The sequence below is a fragment of the Oryctolagus cuniculus genome, chromosome 8 (genome assembly GCF_964237555.1).
Source record: "Oryctolagus cuniculus chromosome 8, mOryCun1.1, whole genome shotgun sequence".
NCBI classification, from domain to species: domain Eukaryota; kingdom Metazoa; phylum Chordata; class Mammalia; order Lagomorpha; family Leporidae; genus Oryctolagus; species Oryctolagus cuniculus.
Genome location: NC_091439.1, coordinates 140490160 through 140513383, shown reverse-complemented (window position 1 = coordinate 140513383; position 23224 = coordinate 140490160). Strand labels below are relative to the sequence as shown.

Genomic DNA, 23224 nt, shown 5'->3' with positions numbered 1-23224 from the left:
TGTCAAACCTCCCAGCCAGAATCAAAGTCAATGAGGAATACACAGTTTTCTCTTTCATAAAATCCCTTGATCATACCCGTGCAGCTGCTACTGGGGTCAAATGGCACCTTCTCCCCACCAGTTGCCAGGTGCCCTTGTGGGGGCATGGGGAGAAAGAATTGCTCTTTTCTTTTGCTGGGTTAGACAGGTACCCTGCCCCCTGTTAGTGCTCCAGGCCAGAATGAAAGACAATGTGATCCTCAAGGTTCTCCCTCTGGCAGTATCACCAGTGGCACAGGCTGCCTCAGTCTCCTGTCACCCCACTCTCCAATGCAGACAAATCCCCCAGCTCTCAACTGCAGGAGTTGTGTGTGGAGTGTGCACTGGTCGTTGTGTGTTGGCATCTTCCATGCTGATCCATGGTCTCCCTCTTCCTTCTGCAGGATTTCCAGAGCAAATTTCTCTCTGACTCTCCTCTGCAAATGCACTTCCTCTGCTTTTTGTTGTTGCTGCTGCTGTTTTCCTCTCTTCTAAAGCAGTATGTCTTTTCCCTATTCAGTCACTTAAAATCTTCTTTAGTGTATCTATCTTAAACATTTTTTTAAAAGTATGTACTTGCCATGCTGAGAGAGAGACAGAGTGCTCTACTCCCCTTAATAATGCCTCAATGTCTGCCGAGGCTGGGGTAGATGAGGGTTGAAGCCATGAGCTGGAGACTCAATCCAGGGTGATAGAAACCTAATTACTTGAGTCATCACCTGCTGTGTCCCAGAGTCTACATTGAAAGGAAGGTGGAACTGGGAGCCAGAGCTGAGACTCAAACCCAGTCACACCTATGTGAGACATTGGTCACATAACTGGTATCTTAACTTCTAGACTAGATACCTTCCATCTCTATATTTAATGAGTACAATGCACTAAATATCATGTATATATAAAATATACATACACAAATACACATAAATATTGTGAAATGAGGACTGCAATGAAGCTAATTAACCTAACATCTTCCATACTGAAAGATCTACTCCTTCATTTAGCAAATTCTAACACTATGATATTAGTAACTGTAATCAAATTCTAGGTTAAATCTCAGGAACTCATTCATTCTATTTAAATGAAACTTTGTATACTTTGGCCAACACCTCCCAATATCCTTAAACCCAAGCCTCTGGAAGCACCATTCTACTCTGGTTTCTACGTGCTTGATATTTGTCGTGTCTGATGTGATACGTACTTGTTTTTCTGCATCTAGCTTACTTCACTTACTATAATGGGACATCTTTACGGAGTAGAGCATAAGAATTCATTATATGTAGACAATTTGTGATGATCAAATCAGGCTGGTTTACATTTCCAGTTCCCTAAATATATTTTATATTCTTTTGATTGATATTAAATACTTTCACAGGTTTGGAGTATAGTGCGATGTGTCAAATATGTATAGTGTACATATGGTCCAAATGAGGACCATTAACATCCCCCCTTCCTTATTATGATAAGTTTGGAGCCTTTGAGCTACACCCTTCTATTTATTCTGTTTATTCCTCCTGGATATAATGGGTTATTGTAAACTCCTGGTTTTTCTTTTCCATGTGATGTATGCATATCCCTTGAGTCATTGGCTCACCAGGTTCATGCTACCCAATGCCAATGGTAGGATCATTGATCAAGAAAGTCAGCGTGTGGTAGGCAATGATGTCTCTTACTATGCTGCATAAGGGATTTGTGACAGGATGACAAGTACTTTTGTGTACAGGGTGTGTGCTGCTGCATTTAAACATACATTTTTAAGGCTCATGTTGATGATCGATTAAATCTAATAAAGGTCTGTCGCTGCGGCTCAACAGGCACCACCTGCGGTGCCAGCACCCTGGGTTCTAGTCGCTGTTGTAGTGCTGGATTCTGTCCTGGTCACTCCTCTTCCTGTCCAGCTCTCTGCTGTGGCCTGGGAGTGCAGTGGAGGATGGCCCAAGTGCTTGGGCCCTGTACCCACATGGGAGACCAGGAGAGGCATCTGGCTCCTGGCTTTGGATCAGCGCAGTGTGCCAGCCGCAGCAGCCATTGGGGGGTGAGCCAACAGAAAAGGAAGACCTTTCTCTCATCTCTCTCCCTCACTGTCCACTTTGCCTGTCAAAAAAAAAAAAACTAATAAAGTTTCTCCCTTTGTCTTGCCTATTTAGGCCAGGTACTGAAAAAGACTGGATTTAACAGAGGTTGACCTTTGCTTTCTGGCATGGTGCCACACACCTCTCAGAATTTGTGAGTTGATGAGGATTTCTGTTTGTGTGTTACAATGCTCATGATGATGCCAAAGCCTGCAATTTGGTGTACCTATTGCTACTTGGATTGTGTGATAACAGAGATCATCTTATAATTATGTACAGCATTTAGGATCTCTGTGGATCTAATAATTCTTGGCACGTAAGTGCTGGGACTCCCTTGCATGGTGGTGCTAGTTATGTCATGGTTCAAAGTTCACTGGAGTCAGAAGGATCAACAGGGGCACTTATTTGCCTCTCTCACTTGGGCCATCAAGGTCTTGGGCAATTTGTGTATGTATCATGTCTGTCTGAGCTGTGGAAATGTAACTTATCTGTCAGACATTAGGCGGGGATAGGGTTGAATGAGTCCATTACATAAAGTTAATTACATAAAATGATCAGATTCTTCTCTATTTTGAGAAGTTAATCTTGAGCTGTGCATAGGAATGCATTGCCTGGGGAAAACACACACACACACACACACACACCCACTCATGCACACTTTTAAAAGCATACATGATCACTCATGAAAACTTCACAAAACTGATGCACATAGACCCACACGATCTCTAAATGACACAGCTACTTCCAGGGCCTGCCTTAGATGCCCATAGCTCTGTGCTGGCCTATCTGTTCCTTTCACCACACCTGAGATCTTGTTATCCACCAGGAAGCTGGAATCAGATTGAATCACCAGAAGAGGACAGGCAGGAAGGTCCCACTCTCTCATCCCTTCAGCTTTTCCTCAACAACTGAGGGATTCCAGAACACATACAGTTTTCACTGGATCTTGAGTCCATCTGTTATCAGAGAAAGAAAGTCAAGTCACTATAGGACCACATTCTGTTTGCACAGGTCTCTTTTTCCCTAGCTTACTGTGGGAAACCTGATGCATGATGCAGCTGCCCTCAGATAAAGCATACATGACACTTGTGTGCAAGACATGACCTTTCACAGGTGACATTGCATGTCCATTTTGCTTGGCAAATACAAGATGCAGTTTTTTAAAAAGATTTTTTATTTATTTGAGAGAGCTACAGATGGTGTGAGAGAGAGACAGAGAGAAAGGTCTTCCTTCTGTTGGTTCACTCTCCAAGTGGCCACAATGGACAGAGCCGTGTTGATCTGAAGCCAGGAGCCAGATGCTTCTTCCTGGTCTCCCATGTGCATGCAGGGTCCCAAGCACTTGGTCCATCTTCTACTGCTTTCCCAGGCCACAGCAGAGAGCTGGACTGGAAGAGGAGCAGCCAAAGAATGAAAAACTGCTACTGAACAAATGCCCTGTACCATATAACTTGTAAATGATGCTGTCATTTTTGAAGACCATCTTGAATCAGGTCACAATTAACAACAGGCATGCACTTCATTTATCTCAAGAAAACTGAGGTAGTCATCTCCAATGTATGTAGTCAGATTTTCATATTTGAGAAAAAACTAATTGTAAACAAAAACATTTCTGTCTCCAAAATAAAGGTACCAATACCTTCGCAAAGGATATGGCTTTCTCCTCCACCCTGTCTTTGGGAAGTTCTTGGAGAACACAGGGTAAATGTCAGTAAATTTGCATTGTGGATGAGTTAGGAAGGGACACTTGCATGCAGTGGACATAGAACTAGGCTTTGTGGGGTGGGTGGTGAACAGTGAACAACATGAAAAGTTCTGTGCTGCACTCAGTGACAGAGCAAGAAAAAAACCAGCCCTGCACCCACAAATAATTCAGGAAGGTCAACTCATGCAGGCTCTGAACTGTTCTGGACCATCTGAACTTTGGGACCACCCTCATTGATGGATGAAAGAAGGCCAAGAAGAGGGCTGGGAAATAAATAAGAAATGGAGTCTTGATTTCTTGCCCAAAGCAACCAAATCACTATGAAATAGTCAGTTTAAGATTTTTTTTTTTATTTGAAAGGCAGAGATAGGGAGAGAGGGGAAGGGGGAGAGAGAGAATCTTCTACCTGCTGGTTCACTCTCCAAATGGTTACAATGGCCAGGGTTAGGCCAGGGAAAACCAGGAGCCCACAGCACAATCTGGGTCTCACATGTGAGTGGCAGGGTCCCAGCACTGGGACCATTCTCCACTGCTTTCTCAGGAACAGGAGCAGGGGGCAGGAACAGCAGCAGCTGGGACTCAAACTGGAGCTCTGATAGACAGAGGCTTTCCTCATCACATGAGAAGGCCCAAGCCAGGAACCTGGACTCCACCCACATCTCCCACATGGTGGCAGGGGACCACAGGCCGCTGCTTTCACAGGTGCGTTAACAGGGAGCTGGACCAGAACCAAGGCAGTGGAGACTCAACTGGGCACTCTCATAGGAGATGCTGGAGTCACAGGTGTCAGCTTAACCTGCTGCACCATAGCAACGGCCAGAAACTGCCTGCTTCTATCGCTGTGTCTACAGTGAGGCAATGAAGTTCACTGTCCAAGACACAAAATGTCCATGTCTCATTTCTCTCCTCCCACACCCAGGAAGAGAAAGCAGCTTCTTCTCTTCTTCCTTCCTCTGCCACAGATCCTGCACCCCTGGCCCAGCAGGCAACTCTACTCACAGCTACTCCCAGTGCCTCTTGGTAACAGCTGATTCAAGAGGCACCACAGGCAAGTCCAGGGCCCTCCCTGCTCCCACCCCCACAACACAATTGCTCCAGGGCTGGCTTCCAAGCTCTGAATTCAAGACATGGTCCACAACAAGAACTCAGTGAACACTGGAAATAACATCCAAAAGTAGACTAACATGAAGCCGGGAAAACTCGAAAGTGTCTGCAACCCAAGCAACAGACCCAGGGTGAAGACCCTTAACATGTGAAAAGTCCCTACCAATCAACAAGCAAATCAGAAAGAGAAATAAAATCACTGTGTTCAGAAGTATCAATGAATGCATAAAAATGCATTCTGGGGCCAGCACTGTGGTGTAGTGGGCTAAGCTTCTGCCTGCAGCACCAGCATCTAATATCAGTGCCAGTTCTAGTCCCAGCTGCTCCTCTTCTGATCCAGCTCTCTGTTATGGTCTGGGAAAGCAGTAGAAGATGGCACCTATGTGGGAGACCCTGGAAGAAGCTCCTGGATTCTGGCTTCAGATCGGCACAGCCCCAGCTGCTACAGCCATTTGTGGAGTGAAAGAGCAGATGGAAGACCTTTCTCTTTCTCTCCCTCTCTGTAACTCCACCTCTCAAAGAAATAAATAAAATACTTTTTTCAAAAAATGCAGTTGTGTTTCTACGGTCATCTCAATAACAACACTATCACATTTCCACATACCAGAGAGGCAAAAATTCTAAAAATCAATAACATCCAGCAGTGTCAGGATAGAAGAAATTATTTTATTTTTTCCTATTTTTTCAAATTAGACAAAGTAATATATGCTCATTTTCAGTAGTCAAAAAATGCAAACTGTTAACGTATTTTCAAAGAGACACATGCACTGATTTGTTTTCCTGATACCATACCACATAAATGTGTTTGTGATTCTGCAAATGAACTATTTAAATACCTTGGAGAAATTTCAATGGCAGCAGAGATCAATCTCAAGCTTCCTCCAGCTGAATTCCTCCACACAGGTGTGCTCAAATGTATTCCACCAAGACTTGGCCAGAGGAATCTGCTTCCAGACTGCTTTCCCCCAGTGTTAACACACAGCTGAGCATTCTGACACATGCCTCTGTGGGATGGGTCCCTGGGAAGGGACTTGCTGAGGCCAAGGCAGCACAGCCCAGCAGGTTCCCACATCCTCACGTTTCCAAGTTCTGCTGTTCTAGCCCTTCTCAGGTGAGGACTTGGAGGTTAGCGCTTGCCCTGGGGTCAGGTGATGGCTGAGCCCAATCCTCAACACTTCTCCCATGCTTGCTAGCGGGTGGACACTCTCGACTTAGCAATTGCTGCCGAAGTGGTCAGCAGGGAAAAGCAGCAAGTGGGGGGAAGGCTGAGACAAGGACATGAAGCCACCCCCTCCCCATTCACAATGTCATAAAACTCCCTGTGCAGAACCAGGCAACTGAGCTTCCATGGTCATGGGGGTGGGGGGTGCAGCCCTCACAGGAGAGGCCACATGCAGGAAGTCTGATGTGTAATGTGCAGGCCTGGACCTGCCCCCAGCATCACACAAGAGAGGAGACGAGCGGGCCATGCAGACAAGCCCTGCCCTCCATCCGAGAAGAAACGCCAGAAATGGCGAGAGGGAAGGGGATTGGCACTGTTGGCCCCAGACCATGCCCCCAGTGACCACCTGAGTCCTTGGGGACACCCTGGGGACAGCAGGCGTGGGGCCCACCTGGGGCGCCCCGCTGAGCAGCAGCCTGGGGGGCGGGTTGTCCATGCAACCCTCGCCCGGTTGCCATAATCCATGTGGCTGGGCTGTGGCACCGTCCACTGCTGGTAGTACAGGGACTGCTCTGTGGACGTCATGGTCTTGCTGGGTAGTGGGCGGAAGAAGCTGGCCCACATGACCGAGGGGGAGGGCAGCAGTGAGGCAGCCTTGGGCAGGCTGCTGCTGTCAGTGGCCAGGACCATGTCTACAGGAGCTTGGGCAGGAAGACGATGGGCGGCGGCCGGCAAGCCTTGGCCAGAGAGCACTGTGGGGCCTGCAGGATGAGGGCGCTGCTGGCGGCGGCCGTGGACAAGGAGCACGAGCCCGAGGAGGACGGCTGGCCAGATGAGGTGACCTCCACGTGCAGGCTGCTCCACCCAGGGCTGTGTGTGCTGGCTGCGGGTGGGGGATCCTGGCTCACCTGGCTCCCCTGCTTCTCCCTGGGGACCCTGCCCTCCTCAGAAGGGCAGCTGGGCAGGGGTGAGCTGGCCTGCTTTCTCTGCAGGGGCCCCACAGGCAGAGCCCCAGGCTTGCCAATGAGCGTGGAAGCTGAGGAGAGAACACCTGTCAGGCACGTCCCATGGGAACCTGTGCAGAGCCTATGCAAAGCCTGCCAGCTGCTCCCATGTCTACCCAACTCCCTGAGCTGTTTCTGGTGGCAGGAAGTAGCCCACTGGTCGGGGGCTTGGAGCCTGCTTGTCATGGCACCGGGCCGGCCACCCAGCTCATGGCTACCCATGGGCCAAGTTAGCCAAGAAGAAGAAAGGCAGCCAAAGGCCCCCCTGGGCCCTGCCTCAGGTCATGCAACAGGGTTTCCCAGTGGCCCCCAGCCAGCCCCTTGCACCCCAGGCTGGAGCTGCTGGAACTCCCAGAGCCCAGGCCCTGCACCCCTGCCCTTCAGCAGCTCCTCTGCCCAGGAGGCTCTCCTACCTGGGCCACTTCCAACAGGGCCGGGCCAGGGGACACTTAGGGCAAGGGCCAGGGGAGGAGTTTTTGTTCACAGCCCTTCTCCTCTCTGCCAAACTCGGTTTTCGGCCTGAGGCCACAAGTCCTAGCAGCGAAGCCTCCCATGTCTATTCACCTGGACAGGGGACACCTCATCCTCACCCCTACTCCCAGCATAGGTGCTTCCCAAATCAGTAGCTTCACTGAGGACATGGCCACCACTCCCAAGATGGCCCTGGCCAGGGGCAGACCCCATGGTACTCTCCGGGCCCAGCCCTCCCCAAAGCATCCAAGCCCTTGGATCCCAAGTTCACTCCTGGGCTGCTCCCTGGAGGACCCATGTCTTCAGAGTCTCCCTCCTTTTTCAGGACCCCATGGAGTTACACCAGTGCCAGCGAAAAACACCTCCCTGTGTCTTCATTCTTGGAAACCTCAGCCCTCACCCAGCTCGGACCCCTGCACGGGAACTCACCGGATGCCGTGAAGGACAGGGGTGAGGACGCTGAGTCCTGGGAGCAGGGCCTTTCCATTGTCACCGGGCTTACTCACTCCCAGGTAGAGCCTGCTTCAAAGCATACAGGCGCTGGAAAGGTGTGGGCAGCTGTGAACCTGCTGCACGCCCAGCCCTTCACACATCATCTCCTCTCCCCCTACCCACTGCTGGAGCATGGAGGTGGCAGAATGAAAGATGTGGAGGTGGCCATGGGTGCTCCCAGACCATAGGCTCCCACCCAGGTGGTGCAGCTCAGAGGAGGACCACGTGGTCAGCAGGTGGTGCTGCAGCCATCTCATCCCACTCCACAAAGGCCTTGCATTTTTCATGTGCTTGGCCTTCTCATCCCCCTTGGCCACAGCCAAACACCCTCTGCCACTCTCATTTGTGTGGTCTATGGGAGACCCAGTGTCGGGCTGCCAAGGGCTGCAAAGGAGACCAGCCAGCTCGCATAAACTGCGGTCATGGACAGCACAATGGTGGCTCCGTTGGTGTAGGGGCAGAGAAAGAGGGAGTCCCACATGGGAAGGAATGCAGCTAACAATAGGAACAAAGCCTCAACCTAGCCCTAGGAAACCTCAACGTCCTTCTCAGCCTCCAAGAGTTCTAGGGCGATAAAGAACCCACGGGGACTTCCTACTCACCCCACCAAAACATGGGAGCAAAACGTGAATTGAGCGAGCACTGCTCTGGAGGCTCCCAGCCCCACGACCACGTGGCAGGGACCCCAGGGGGACAGGTGGGCCTCACCTTCAGTCCCTGGCTCCTCCTCCTTGTTGTCTGTGCTGCTCAGCTTCTCTGTGTCACTCTCCAAGGCCTCACTCCTGGGCCCCTTGTCTGAGGGCAGCTCACTGCTCACAAAGTGGGCGGCCAGGCCCAGCTCCTGCTCTAAAGCCATTCTTGCCAAGCATGAGGAGTTGATCTGGTGCAGAGACCAAGGAGGCAGGCACAGCCTTAGGGAGTGCCCTGTGCTGAGCAGGCGCCCAGGGGGCTGGGGACCCCTGACCTCCTCCTTGTGATGGCAGGACCGGTGCCCGTGGGAAGACAACCATGCTTCTGTGAGCCTTCACAGCAATGCCAGCTTGCCGGCAAGGCTCTGGGGTGCCTGCTGCATTTCCAACTTGGCTGCATGTGATTGAAAGAGCAATGATTTTAGGGTCAGGCGACACAGGTCTGGAATCCAGCTCGGCCACATCCACATGACAGAACCTTCTATAACTATGCAACTTCTCTGAGGCTTTGATTTTAAAAGATCTGCTTATTTACTTGAAAGGCAGAGTTTCAGAGAGAGAGGGAGAGAGATATCTTCCATCTTCTGGCTCATTCCCCAGAATGGCCACAGTGGCCAGGGTTGGGCCAGGCCAAAGCCAAGAGCCTGGAACTCCATCCAGGTCTCCAACGTGGGTGCAGGGAGTTCAGCAGCAGCCCCACCCCTAATCCACAGGTGCCTTTCTGAGAAGTGGGAAAAAGCTGCTTGTGCTTCTGATGAATATCACTGCCATCTGCTGGAAGCTCCTAAGAATTACACCACCTACCATGACCATAGCTGACAGTGAAGGGCGCCACCTGGAGCCAGGCCGTGGTAACACAAGGACTCCCTGAGCTGGTCCACCCCACTGAGGAAGAGGATGCAAGGGAGGCCCTCCAATTCCAGGTAGGTCTGGGCTCTCCATGCTGCATCCTCGATGTTCTGCCACATCTGCAGATAGTTAGAAAGAGATGAGGTCCAGAGGCTCCTTCCTCCCCCCGGGCCCAGCTGCCCAGGGCCCACATGTTCTCTGAATGATTTAAAGCCCTCACCATGCAGCTCTCTGCACTGCAGACAAGCACGCCGTCCACTTTGTTTCCCATTAGGTGTGAGCGTCCTATCCCTTTCTGTACTTTATTCATTAACTTTAGAGGCAGGGAGGCAGAGGAGGGGTTTAGGATGGGGGAAGATAAAGAGTGTGCTCCTCCACCCACCAGTTCACTTACCAAACACCTACGATGGTGGGGGCTGGGCTGGGCCAGGCAGAAGCTCAATTCAGGTCTCCCATGTGGGTGGCAGAAACCCAGTCAGCTGAGCTCTCACCACGGCCAGGTACTCCAATGTGGGATACAAGCACCAACTACTAGGTTAGACGCCCAGTCATGCCCTATTCTTGAACACTCTGGGCAGTCTGAGAGTGTCCATTCACAGTTCTCTGGGAGGGAGGACCTGTGAGTTCTGTCCTATGGCTCACTGTTCTGTCATGTGCTACTCGCTTGTTCATTCAACACCTGCTCCCTAACCTCTACATTCTCTCCAGGCCTAGTGACAACTCTGATGGGTAAGGAATTGTGCTAGGCTTCCAGGCAAGCCATGAGGGCTAGTCTTTGTCCCCAGTGCCTGGAGGAGGGGTGGGGACTGCAGGGACCTGGGCCCAGCCCCAGCAGTGGGGGAGGGTGTCCTTGTGAAAGGGGAAATGACATTGAGCTGGGTCCCGCAGCAGAAGGAGAAATGCACCCCAGGATGCAGGAAAAGCTGGGACAACCCTAGGGGTGTGAGAAAGGTGGCCCCGGGTCCAGGGAAGCAGCATGAAGAGCTGCACAGTGGAGAAGTGGCCCTGGGCCGGAGAGGTGGTGGGGACCCAGGAGACCAGCAGGCATCCGTGGTGCCCACCACTAGCTGCTTTACGAAGTGCTTGCTCACCATGATGCCCGTGCTGGGGGTGCCCCGGATGATCCAGAAGCACTCCTGCAGTGCCAGGCATGCACACACGTGGTCCAGGGACTCCTAGCCCATGGTGGCCAGCGGCGCGCAGGGCACGTGCATCAGCACCATGAGCCCGTGTCCACAGGGGCATTGTGCAGAAGCACGCAGCAGGTGCTGTGTGATCTCCAGCTTCTGCACTGACACATGGTTCCTCCTCTGCGGCAGGCCACTCCTGGCCATCAGCACAGCTGCCTAGTGCTGCAGAACAAAGGTCTGGATCACCACACTGTGCAGCTGGGGAATCAGACACACGGATGTGGTGTCCCTTTGTGCTTCCCAGCCCCTGGTGCCCCGAAGCAGCATACTCAGAACGTGCAGTGAACAAATGGATGGAAGAAGGAAGGGCCTGTGCAGCTCTCAATGGCTTCCGGAAGGCTCCCCAAGGAGGCAGGTGAAGCTCCCAGGACTCCCCCTAGCATCAGGAGAGCCTGCAGCCACCAACAGGCAGAGGCAGCCCCTGCCCCTCAGACCCAGGGCCCATCTTCCACACACTGCTTTGTTTCCATTACAGGAGTCACGTTTAACAGATGAGTCTTAGAACACATGAAGTCAAGCTGACAGTTACCATGCATCCCCACAGAGCTGGTAGTTCCAGGAACAGCTCTGACCCACACATCAGGAACAGGCCCCAGGACCCGCTGGAAAAACCCAGGTCCTCCTGGGTCACTGTGTGCCTCCCAGGAGTATACAAATATATGTGCTCCATTTTTTTTGAAAAGATTTATTATTTATCTGGAAGGCAGAATTACAAATAGAGGGAGAAGGAGACACACACACACACACACACACACACACACAGATCTCCTATCCACTGGTTTACTCCCCAAATGGCTGCAATGGCCAGGGCTGGGCCAGACCAAAGCCAGGAGCCAGGAGTCAGGAGCTTCTTCCGGGTCTCCCACGTGGGTGCAGGGGCCCAAGCACTTCTGCCATCTTCCACTGCCTTCCCAGGCCATTATCATGGAGCTGGACCAAAAGTGGAGCAGCCAGGTCTGGAACCCGTGCCTATATGGGATGCTGGCATCACAGATGGCGGCTTAACTTGCTATGCCACAGTGGCGGACCCAGACATCCAGTTTCCAAACAGTGCCCTTGTGAGTTCCTGTAGCTGGAGTGAGTCCCTCTGAACATGCAAAGCTAGGAATCATGCAGTAGCCAGGCACTTGTATGTGCTCTTGGGGCAGCCAGCTGATGCCTGGATGACACTTCTGCTCCCTCCTCTTCTTCATTTTTCCCTGAGCAGGGCAGCTGCTTTGGGTTTTTTTTTTTTGGGGGGGGGTTGTAAACTGGAAGCCTGGCCTAGTGGACTTGCCAGGACTTAGCACGGTTCCAGGAGGGCATAAGTGGTTCATGGGGTCTGGCACAAAGGGGACTCAGTGGCCCAGGGACTTCTTACCCTGCCCCTGGTGCCCAGCCAGATGGCAGGGAGGGAGGGAAGGACAGAGGGGGTGGGTTAACTCTCTTCTGATCAAGGGCACACAGAGACTTCCACTTCTGGCCATGACAGAGTTGCAGGGATCAGGTTTATCCTCCCAGGGGGTGGAACAATGGTGTGGCAAGACCTTGGTTATCCAAGCCTCCAGCCCCTGCCTGCTCAGGAAGGGAGAACCAGGCAAAGCCCAGGGGTCTCCCCGAGTTGAGCTGAGATGTCAGATTCCAGGGAAACCAAGGCAGCTGCTGGCACAGCCAGAGTGCCAAGGAGGAGAGAGCTGCGTAGACAAGGAGAGCTCCAGAGATCTGCAGCACCCACCCCCTCGAGTCTTCAGCTGAGCTGTGGTTAGCACTGGTAGGTGAGGAGGATGCTCAAGGCAAGGAAAGGATGTGCTGCTGTGAGCCCCCGGGATTGGAGGCAGTCCCTCTTCCCTCCTGAGATGTGGAAGACCTCAGAGGCAGGGGACACTGCCTGCTGCTCTGCTCCTGCCTGGCAATGTTCAGCAGCAAGGATTGAACTGTTCCAAGCATCTTCACTGTATTCAAGAAAGAAAAACCAAAACTCACTATTTCTAAGAATACCAACATATGTAACACCCAATAAGGTAAACTTCACAATGACTAGCACCCTCTCAAAAATGATCAGATAAAAAAAGCAACAGAAAAAACAAGCCTAAGGAAGAGGAGGCAAGCCAGTCAACAGAAACCAACCCAGAAATGCTACAGGTGAATCAGCAGACAGGAAACCTAACACAAGCACCCTGCCTGCGTTCTGTATTCAAATAACTAGAGGAAAAATGGAACGTGCTAAGTGGAGATGTCTTTAAAAAAACAAATTACAGAGGTGAAAGCTATTTCTAAATAGGACCCTGAGTTCTCCCCAGGAGCCGTTGTCTCTGTCCATGGTCTCACCCTGCCAGCCACAATAAGCTGGCTCAGGAATGGGAACCTGACCCAACAAGGGCCAACAACATGTTCCCCCTGAAGAAGTCAAAGACTGTGAGGTCCACTGACAACCACAGGCAATGCTTTTCAGCCCCTGGACGATGCCCATGGGTATAAGCTATGTATAGTAAAGCCAGCCCAGAGACAGCCAAGGTAGGATGGCACTGTTGTGACAATGGGTGAACACCTAACACAACTACTCTCAGAACCATCAGTGGCTCTGCTTAGCCTTTTACTTCATGAGCCAATACATGCCTGTTCTTCCTAAAGAGTTCAAGCTTGGTGGTAGGGTGGGGGCAGCACTGCAGCATAGCAGGTTAAGCCTCCACCTGCAGGGCCGGCATCCCATATGGATGCCAGTTCCAGTCCCAACTGCTCCACTTCTGATCCAGCTCCCTGCTAATGCACCTGGGAAAGCAGAAGATGGCCCAGGTGCTTGGGCCTCTGTACCTGCATGGGAGACCTGGAAGAAGCTCCTGACTCCTGGCTTGAACCTGGTCCAGCCCTGGCTGTTTCAGCGATTTGGAGAGTGAAACATTGGATGGAAGCTCTCTCTCTCTCTCTGTAATTCTGCCTTTCAAATAAATAATTAAATATTTTTTAAAAATTAATATACTTGAAAACAGCAGCAGAAACCAAACTGACTGAGGAAAAAAAAAATGAAATGGAGGCAGGGATCCAGCTTCAAGCAGCCTTATCCTTGTGTGATTGTTTTCCTCTCTGATAGAGGTGGGTGGGAGACAGAAAGGCTGAACTTTTGAAGAAAGGCTGAACTTGCTCAGATGTGATGAAAACTCAAGCACAAGAAAGATGAAGAGAATTATGCCCAACCATGCTGAGCTTGTATGGCTTTAAATGAGTGAGTGCTTTAAAAGCTTCCAAGCCACCAGCAGGGACAGGGGAGACAGCAGAGAGACACAGCAGGGATGATGTTTCTGGACTGAAATGACGCAAGACAGAAGACAGCAAAATAGCATCTCTAACGTACTAACAGAAAAAGTCGGTCCAGCACTTATGAGGCCTTCCAGGGAAAATCGCTCTTGAGGATGAGGCAAAGACAGACTTTTTCAGACATACAAAAGCTGAACAAATTCATCACTAGCTGACCTTCTCTATAAGAAATGTTAAATGAAGGCCTTAAGACAAGGAGGAGACTGAGCTGTGGTGTAGCGTCAAGTCTCTGCCAGTGACATTGACATCCAGTGACACCAGAAGATAGCCCAGGTGTTTGGGCCCCTGCTACCCAAGTGGAAGACCTGGAAGAAGCTCCTCGCAGCCATCTGGAGATTTAACCAGTGATGTAAGTCCTCTCTGACTTTCAAATAAATTAAATCATTTTTTACAAATGTGCAAAATGGAATTAAAAGACCAGGTTTTTTGGTGCAGAAAAAAAAATGAAATCCACTCACACTTTCTTCCCACTACCTATTCTTTTTAAACATTTCAAAGTCTCCTCAAATGCATGGACTCTAAGTTTACTTTGGTACAAAAAGAATTTATCTTTTAATTCCATTTTCCACAAAATTTTGAACACTCTCATAAGCTGCTGAAAGAATCTTAAACATGACCTGAGAGCACAGTGTGGTTAGATGTAAACCATACATGTAAGGCAGCCATGGGAGAGTGCAGCAGTTTGTATCAGGTAGTATAAATAATCTAGAGATGATTTAAAGTATACTTGAGAATGTGCATAGGTTCTATGCAAATACTGTACAATTTTCCATAAGGACTTGAGCATCCATGGATTTTGATAATTGCTGAGGTTCTGGAAACACCCCCTCATGGACATGGTTGGATGACTGTATTTATGTTACAAAAATAGTATCATATTATCTCGCAAATTTTGTGTCTGTGAGTGTGCATGTCTAAATAATATCATGGTGTTCTTTGCACATTTTTTAAGAAAACTTTTATTTAATAAATATAAATTTTGAGGGGCGGTTCCAAGATGGCGCACTATGGAGGGAGCTTACTGATCTAGTCCAGGAGAAGATACTTTAATAAAAGTGGAGATAGTGTAGTTTCAGGGAAGAGTTAGGGTAAAAATGGCAGAGGAAACTCCTCCGTAATTGGAGGGACACAGTGTACCTATGTGGAAAGTGTGGGCATCCACGGCTCAGGACTCCAGCAGCTGAGAGCCTGCGCACCAGTGCTGGAAAGTGAGGTGAGACAAGACCACAGTAGTCCAAGACAATGGCAGAAAAGTGGCAAGAAGTGCCTAGAGGGAACGAAGCTTGAAGCCCCGTGGGAGAAAGTACACCAGCCTAACTATAAAAGGGAAGGTACAAACACAATTCTCTCTCTCCTGTCAGCTTACAAAGACCCAATCACCTTACAAATGCATATGGGCCAATAGAGCAGGCACCATTTTGGACATATACAGCAGCTGTGGCAGCTTGTTGTCTGAGCCCGGCAATCAGCCAAGCAGAGAAACCTGACTCTGGTGGGGAGTAATAGCAGGCAAATAAGACCTGGGGATTGTGTGGAGCTTCTGAACTGGGACTGTGAAAAAAAAAAAATTGAGAGTGTGTGGGAGAACTCACAGTGTGGCTGAGACTTTGAGTAGTCTCAGTGGGAGATGCCACAAGCTTGGGCAGTCCTGGCTACCTGGTGAGAGACAGTGCTGGGGAATCTGATCTTACACTGAGGACTACACAGACCCTTTGTATGGTCCTTGGGACAGAGAAGATGGATATTAGATCCACTGGGGCTAGCCCTCACGTACTGATCACCATCAAGAAGAAGAGCTCAGCTGAGAAGAATTACTTCCCTTCTAATTCAGAATAAAAGAGAGAGAGAGAGAGAGAGGGAGGGAGGGAGGGAGGGAGGGATTTACAGTGACAAACCTGGATGTGTCACATTAGGCATGCCCTTAACCCTGAAGAACTGAACAAGCTCTATGGCAAGACCCACCACAAGCCTTTAGAGATTACTGAAAGCAGACAGTATGAAAAAAGCAGCCACAGCAGAAAAAAAAGGAGAAGAAACCAATGAGTATCTCCACAAATGCCGAACAACGAACACAACAATCCAACAAACAAGAATAAGGAAGACAACATGACACTCCCAAAAGAATGTAGCAATTCAATACAAGATTATGAAGATGATGAGATAGAAGAAATGCAAGAAATGAAACTCAAAAATTTATGATAAGAATACTTAAAAGTAATCAAAAACAAATCCACAAACTACTGAAATTCATGCAGGACAGGAAAGAAAATCTCTCTCATGAAAATGACATCTTAAAGAGGAATCGAAATGAAGAATTCAATAGCACATGAGATTGAAATATTGAAGATAAATCAATGTGAAATGAAAATTCAATAGAACAAATAAAAAAAGCAGTTGAGAGCCTTAAAAACATAATCACAGAGGCAGAATAGACAATATCGAACTTAAAAGACAGGGTACAGGAAAGTATACAGCCAAATCAAAGAAAAGAAGAGGAAATTAGAAATCTAAAAACTATTGTGAGGAATCTACAGAATACTATTAAAAAACCCAACATTCGAGTTCTAGAAGTTCCCTGAAGTCATGGAGTTAGAGATAAGATTAGAAGGCCTTTTTTTTAAAACTTTTATTTAATGAATATAAATTTCCAAAGTGCGACTTATGGATTACAATGGCTTCCCCCCCATACCGTCCCTCCCACCCACAACCCTCCCCTTTCCCACTCCCTCTCCCCTTCCATTCACATCAAGATTCATTTTCGATTATCTTAATATACAGAAGATCAGCTTAGTATACATTAAGTATGGATTTCAACAGTTTGCTCCCACACAGAAACATAAAATGAAAAATAATAGATGATTTTTTTTAAATGATGATGAAATCAGAGCAGACCTATTGTCATGTTTAATCCCAGTGAGAGTCAAGTTGGGAATTGATAATTTCTTTTTTTTTTTTTTTTTTTTTTTTTTACAGAGGATCAGTTTAGTATGCATTAAGTAAGGATTTCAACAGTTTGCACCCCCATAGAAACACAAAGTGAAATATATTGTTTGAGTACTCGTTATAGCATTAAATCTCAATGTACAGCACATTAAGGACAGAGATCCTACAAGAGGAGTAAGTGCACAGTGACTCCTGTTGTTGACTTTACCAATTGACACTCCTGTCTATGGCATCAGTAATCTCCCTATGCTCCAGTCATGAGTTTCCAAGGCTATGGAAGCCCTCTGAGTTCTCCGACTCTTATCTTGTTTAGACAAGGTCATAGTCAAAGTGGAGGTTCTCTCCTCCCTTCAGAGAAAGGTACCTCCTTCTTTGATGACCTGTTCTTTCCACTGGGATCTCACTTGCAGAGATCTTTTGCCAGAGTGTCTTGGCTTTCCATGCCTGAAATACTCTCATGAGCTTTTCAGCCAGCTCCAAATGCCTTTAGGGCTGATTCTGAGGCCAGAGTGCTATTTAGGACATCTGCCATTCTATGAGTCTGCTGAGTATCTCACTTCCCATGTTGGATCACTCTCCCCTTTATTTACTCCATCGGTTAGCGTTAGCAGGTACTAGACTTGTCTATGTGCTCCCTTTGACTCCAAGTCCCTCCACCATGACCAACTGTGAACTGAAATTGATCACCTGGAACACTGAGATGGCATTGGTACATGCCACCTCAATGGGATTGAATTGGAAGGCCTTTTTAGTGAGATACTAGCAGAAAACTTCTGGGTTTGGAGAAAGAAAGAGATGTCCAAGTACAGGAAGCATACAGAACTCCTAATAGGCATGACCAGAAAAGATCCTTGCCACTACACATGGTAATTAAACTCACCACAGTGAAACACAAAGAGCGCAAGAGAGTAATGCAAGATTACTCTCAAAGGATCTCCAATTAGACTCACAGCAGACTTATCAGAAACCCTACAGGCCAGGTGGGAATGCAAGATATAGTCCAAGTACTAAGAGAAAAAATCTGACATTCCAGAATATTATATCCTGCAAAGCTCTCATTCGTGAATGAAGATGAAATAAAGACCTTTCACAGCAAACAGAAATTGAAAGAATTTGTCACTACTTGTCCAGCCCTGCAAAAGATGCTTACAGATGTGTTACATACAGAAATACAGAAAGACAGCCATCAAAGTAAAGGAAGAAAATCTCTCAGTAAAACATCACAGGAAGTCAAAGTATATATTAGAAATATTGTTGGGAATTTGGCAGGGCAAATTGACTACTTATCAATAGTCACACTGAATGTAAATGGCCTCAACTCTCCAGTTAAAGACACAGACTGGCTGAATGGAATAAAAAACAAAACCCATCTATTTGCTACTTGCAAGCAACACATCTTTCCACAAAGGTGCACGCAGACTGAAAGTGAAAGGTTAGAAGATATTCCATGCCAACAAAAACCAAAAAAGAAAAAATAGCTGGCATAGCCATCTTAATATCAGATAAAATAGACTTAAAAATAAAAACTGTTAAAAGACACAAAGAGGGGCACTATATAACTTAAGTATAGAGGCCTTTATTAATCCAGGCTGATAAAACAATTTTTTTATATTCCCTTTACTCATTTACTTCAAGGCAAATTATTAAGAATATCAATTTTTACCACACCCCCAAAGCATATTTCATATGCCTGGGCAGTAGGAAAAGTACAGTTTTTTTTTAATATTTATTTATTTATTTCAAAGTCAAAGGAGAGAGAGGAGGTAAGGGAGAGAGAGACTGATTTCCATCCATTGGTTACTTCCCAAATTACTGCAACAGCTAGCACTGGGCCAGGCTGAAGCCAGAAAGTTTTTCCAGATCTCCCACATTAGTGGCAGGAGCCAAATACTTGCACCATTTTCTGATGCTTTTCCCAGGCTATTAGCATGGAGCTGGGTAGTAAATGGAGCAGTTAGAAATTAAACCAGTGTCCACAGGGGATACTGGCATAATGAGTGGTGGTTTAACCTGCTATACCACAAAACCAGCTCCAGAAAACAACAATTTAATATTCTTCCATGAGATCCTTAACCTCATTTTTCATTGAAGTTGAAGGAAATTTACCATTTTTCACCAGAGTTTGAAGAGCTCTGTATGGTATTTCTGAGCCACAGTTTTTATCAAAAGAAAACTAGATCTCTGTGGATTTGGAATCTACAACTTGCACCTTTGGTTTTCTATAAAAAAAAAGTATTAAACAGTACCTACACACAAAACTTTAGGCTCAAAAATGGCTAAATCTCTGGTGATGGAGTCTTTCATCTATCCAGGAACTTTCCCAGACCATTGTAGTTAGAAGAAGAGAACAGGGGAGATGCAAGCTGGCTGACTAGAGAAAAGCTGTGCTGATTCAGACCACAGGAAAGTAACAGAATAAAAAGGGAACTGCGTTCCTAGGGTACAGTTAGAGAGAAGTTTGCTGTGGAAATTCTACAGAAAGAAGGACACACCATAGAGCAGCAGAGATGGCACAATCACATAATAGGGAGCAGAACACTGCCAGTGACTCCTGCAGCCAGTGGGGGTCAGGAAAACCACTTTCCAGAAGCAAGGTGAGAGGAACTGTGGCAACCCATGTCACTGGTGATACTGCCTTTGGGAGAGATTCACAGACCCCACTGACTTTGAGTTTGGACTGGAGCATGAATGGGGGAAGGGAGTGTGCCTGCAAAACCCCATGAAGGGAGAGCACATTGCTTTCCTCACATTGCCCCACAAGGATGCTCAGTAAGTAGCAAGGATGTAGTACCATCTTCATAAGGTGAGTAGACTTGCAGCCCACATGCACTTGCAGTATTTTATAGGAAGGATAAACCTGTGGCCCCCACTGAATGTCATTGTGTTCTGAATGGATGCTGTGGGTGGAGCACCCACTTAGGACTGTAAATTGCCCCCCTCTCCTCGCTCAGTCAAGGTGCCTAGACTCAACGTGGCAAGGCATAGCACCAACCACCTTCTATTAGGCATTCAGATGGATTTAGAAAAACTGTGGCTCTCTCCATGCATGGGATAGACTCGGGCTGAGAGTGGTTCACCTACTCTCTGTTACTGCAGGAACACACTCTTTTTGACTGTGAGAATTCTGTGACTGTGCAAAAGGGTGTGGAGTGTGGAAAGATCTTAATACAATCACTGTATCTGGCTTCAGAGGCCCAGAGTTCCCTGAGTGCCTGGAGTGGGTCATGACAGAGGTCCTGCACTCACACTGGGGAGACCACAGATCCTTATGTAGTTCAAGCACCTGCTTGGGTGGGTACATAGACACTGAGGACTCATCCTGGAGAGTTTGTTAATATTGACAAATAGGGGCTGAGACTGTGTGCACACCAGGCAACGTGATCATAACCCTACCCCTCCTTACAGTACAAGAGATCCACCATTCCTAATTTGAGAGACACACTGGGCAGTTGCTCCAACCTCAAGCACTGCCTGGAGTTCCCTGGCCATTCCCAGCTCACACCACTGGATATGCGAAGGAGCAGACATTCCACTAAATCATAGAGGCATATGTCAAAGATAAAAGCCCTCAGAGGAGAAATCCAAGTGTTTCCACAAATGCCTAAAAATGAATGTAGAAACATAAAAATGATGAACAAGGAAGAAAACATGACTCACATAATATTTCACTATTAGAATGTGAAGAGGAAGAGGTTAATGAAATGCCAGAAAGGGAGTTCAAAACAATAGTCACAAATTACTCAAAACACAGAGAAACAAATATATTAGTTGAAGAAATCCATACCTGACATCAGTTAGAAACTAGGGTAGCATAGAGAGATACTGAAGAGAAATCAAACTGAAATATTAGAAACAAAGAATTCAATATGTTAACCAAAAAATTCAGTGGAAAGCACTAACAACAGACTTGTTGAGCCAGAAGATTGAAAAGCTGAGCTAGAACACAAATCCTTAGAAATAGCTCAGAGAAAACAAACAGAAAAGATTACAAAAACTGAAGATAATGTTTTAGACTTACGGGATACTATCAATCAAACATACATATTTGGCTGAAGAGTTCCTGAAGGTATGCCCTTGATTAGAAGGCCTATTCAATACAATAACAGCACAACAATTCCCTCATTTGGAGAAAGACAGGGGCATCCAAGTACAGGCAGCACACAGAATTCCTGAAAACAATTATCAGAAAATATTTTAACACAGCACATTGTAGTCAGATTTGCAAAAGTAAAACATAAGAAAAAGGTTCTAAAAGGTGCAGAAGAAAAACACTACATTACATTGAAAGAATCTCCAATTAGCCTGACAGCTAATTTTTCCTCAGAAAAGTAAAGCAACCACATGCAGTGCCAGCATCACGTATGGGCACCAGTTTGAGTCCCGGCTGCTCCACTTCTGATCCACCTCTCTGCTATGGCCTAGGAAAGCAGTGGAAGATGGCCCAAGTCCTTGGGGCCCTACATCCAAATAGAATTTGAGAACCGGAAGAAGTTCCTGGCTCCTGGCTACAGATCGGTGCTGCTCCAGCCACTGCAGCCATCTGGGAAGTGAACCAGCAGATGGAAGACCTCTCTCTCTCTCTGCCTTTCCTTCTCTTTCTGTGTAACTCTGACTTTCCAATAAATAAATAAATCTTAAAAAAAAAACACAGCGAGGTTTCACTTCACACCACTAGGAATAGCTTTCATCCAAAATCAAGGAATAACAAATGTTACCTAGAATGTGGTAAATAGGGTACCCTAATACACTGTGACTGGAAATGCAAATTATTAGAACATAGGATGCTTGGGGCTGACACTGTGGCATCATAGGTAAAGCTTCCACCTGCAGTGTCAGCATCTCATATGGGTGCCAGTTTGAGTCAAGGTTGCTCCACTTCTTTTTTTATTTACAGGCAGAGTGGACACAGAGAGAGAGACAGAGAGAAAGGTCTTCCTTTTGCCATTGGTTCACCCTCCAATGGCCGCCGTGGCTGGCATGCTGTGGCCTGTGCACCACCCTGATCCAAAGGCAGGAGCCAGGTGCTTATCCTGGTCTCCCATGAGGTGCAGGACTCAAGGACTTGGGCCATCCTCCACTGCACTCCCGGGCCACAGCAGAGAGCTGGCCTGGAAGAGGGGCAACCGGGACAGAATCTGGCACCCCAACTGGGACTAGAACCCGGTGTGCCAGTGCCGTAAGGTGGAGGATTAGCCTAGTGAGCCACGGCACTGGTGCTCCACTTCTGATCGAACTCTGCTATGACCTGGGAAATCAGTGGAGGATGGCCCAGATTCTTGGGCCCCTGCACCCACATGGGGGACCTGGAAAGATGCCCCTGGCTCCTTGCTTCAGTCATTATGGCCATTTGCAGAGTGGGCCAGTGGATGGAAGACTTTTCTCTCTGTTTCTGCCTTTCTGTGGCTCTGCCTTTCAAGTAAATAAATCAGTAATTTAACTTTGTGTATCTGTGTGGGTACAAACTGTTGACATCTTTACTTAGTATATACTAAGTTGATCTTCTGTATATAAAGATAATTGAAAATGAATCTTGATGAAGAATGGGATGGGAGAGGGAGTTGGAGATGAGATGGCTGTGGGTGGGAGGGAGGTTATGGAGCGAAAAGCCGCTATAATTCAGAAGTTGTACTTTGGAAATTTATATTTAGTAAATAAAAGTTGAAAAAATAATTTAAAAAAATACAGTATGGCAATTCCTCAGAAATCTGAAAACAGATTTACCATCTGACCCAGCCATTCCACTCCTGAGAATTTACCCAAAGGAAGTGATATCCACATAAGAAAGTATTATCTGTATCTCCATGTCTCTAGCAGATCAACTAAAAATAACCAAGATAAAGAATCAACTACATGTCCATCACATGAAGACTGGATAAAGAAATTATGGGTATATATACATGATGGACTACTACTTAACCATAAAAAATAGGATGAAATCCTGTTTTTCACAACAAAATGTATGCAGAGACTATTAGGCTCAGTGAAATAACCCAGTCCCAAAATGATAAATATGTTTTCTTGATTGGTGGGAATGGGTATGATGGAAACTGACATTTTAATAATTGATTATTGCTTATAGATTGGCCTTGAGGAACAGTGCTTTTTTCTACTTACTACTTGTTGATTTCTGTATTTAACAGAGAATTAAGTTTGTGTTTATAAAAAAAATTAAAAGTGTATCATTGTAAAAATTAAAAGAAAAAATGGGAACTGAGGGAGGATGGGTGTGAGGGAGAG

General features: G+C 47.3%; 1 long non-coding RNA gene across 1 annotated transcript in view; it reads right to left on the bottom strand.

The window, feature by feature from the left end:
- LOC138843424 (uncharacterized) overlaps nt 1-23224 on the bottom strand; it is an 84232-nt gene that overhangs the window by 53391 nt on the left and 7617 nt on the right. The window contains exon 2 of the long non-coding RNA XR_011378128.1: nt 2892-9682. This is a non-coding gene — a long non-coding RNA (uncharacterized lncRNA). The remainder of the gene's footprint in view (nt 1-2891; nt 9683-23224) is intronic.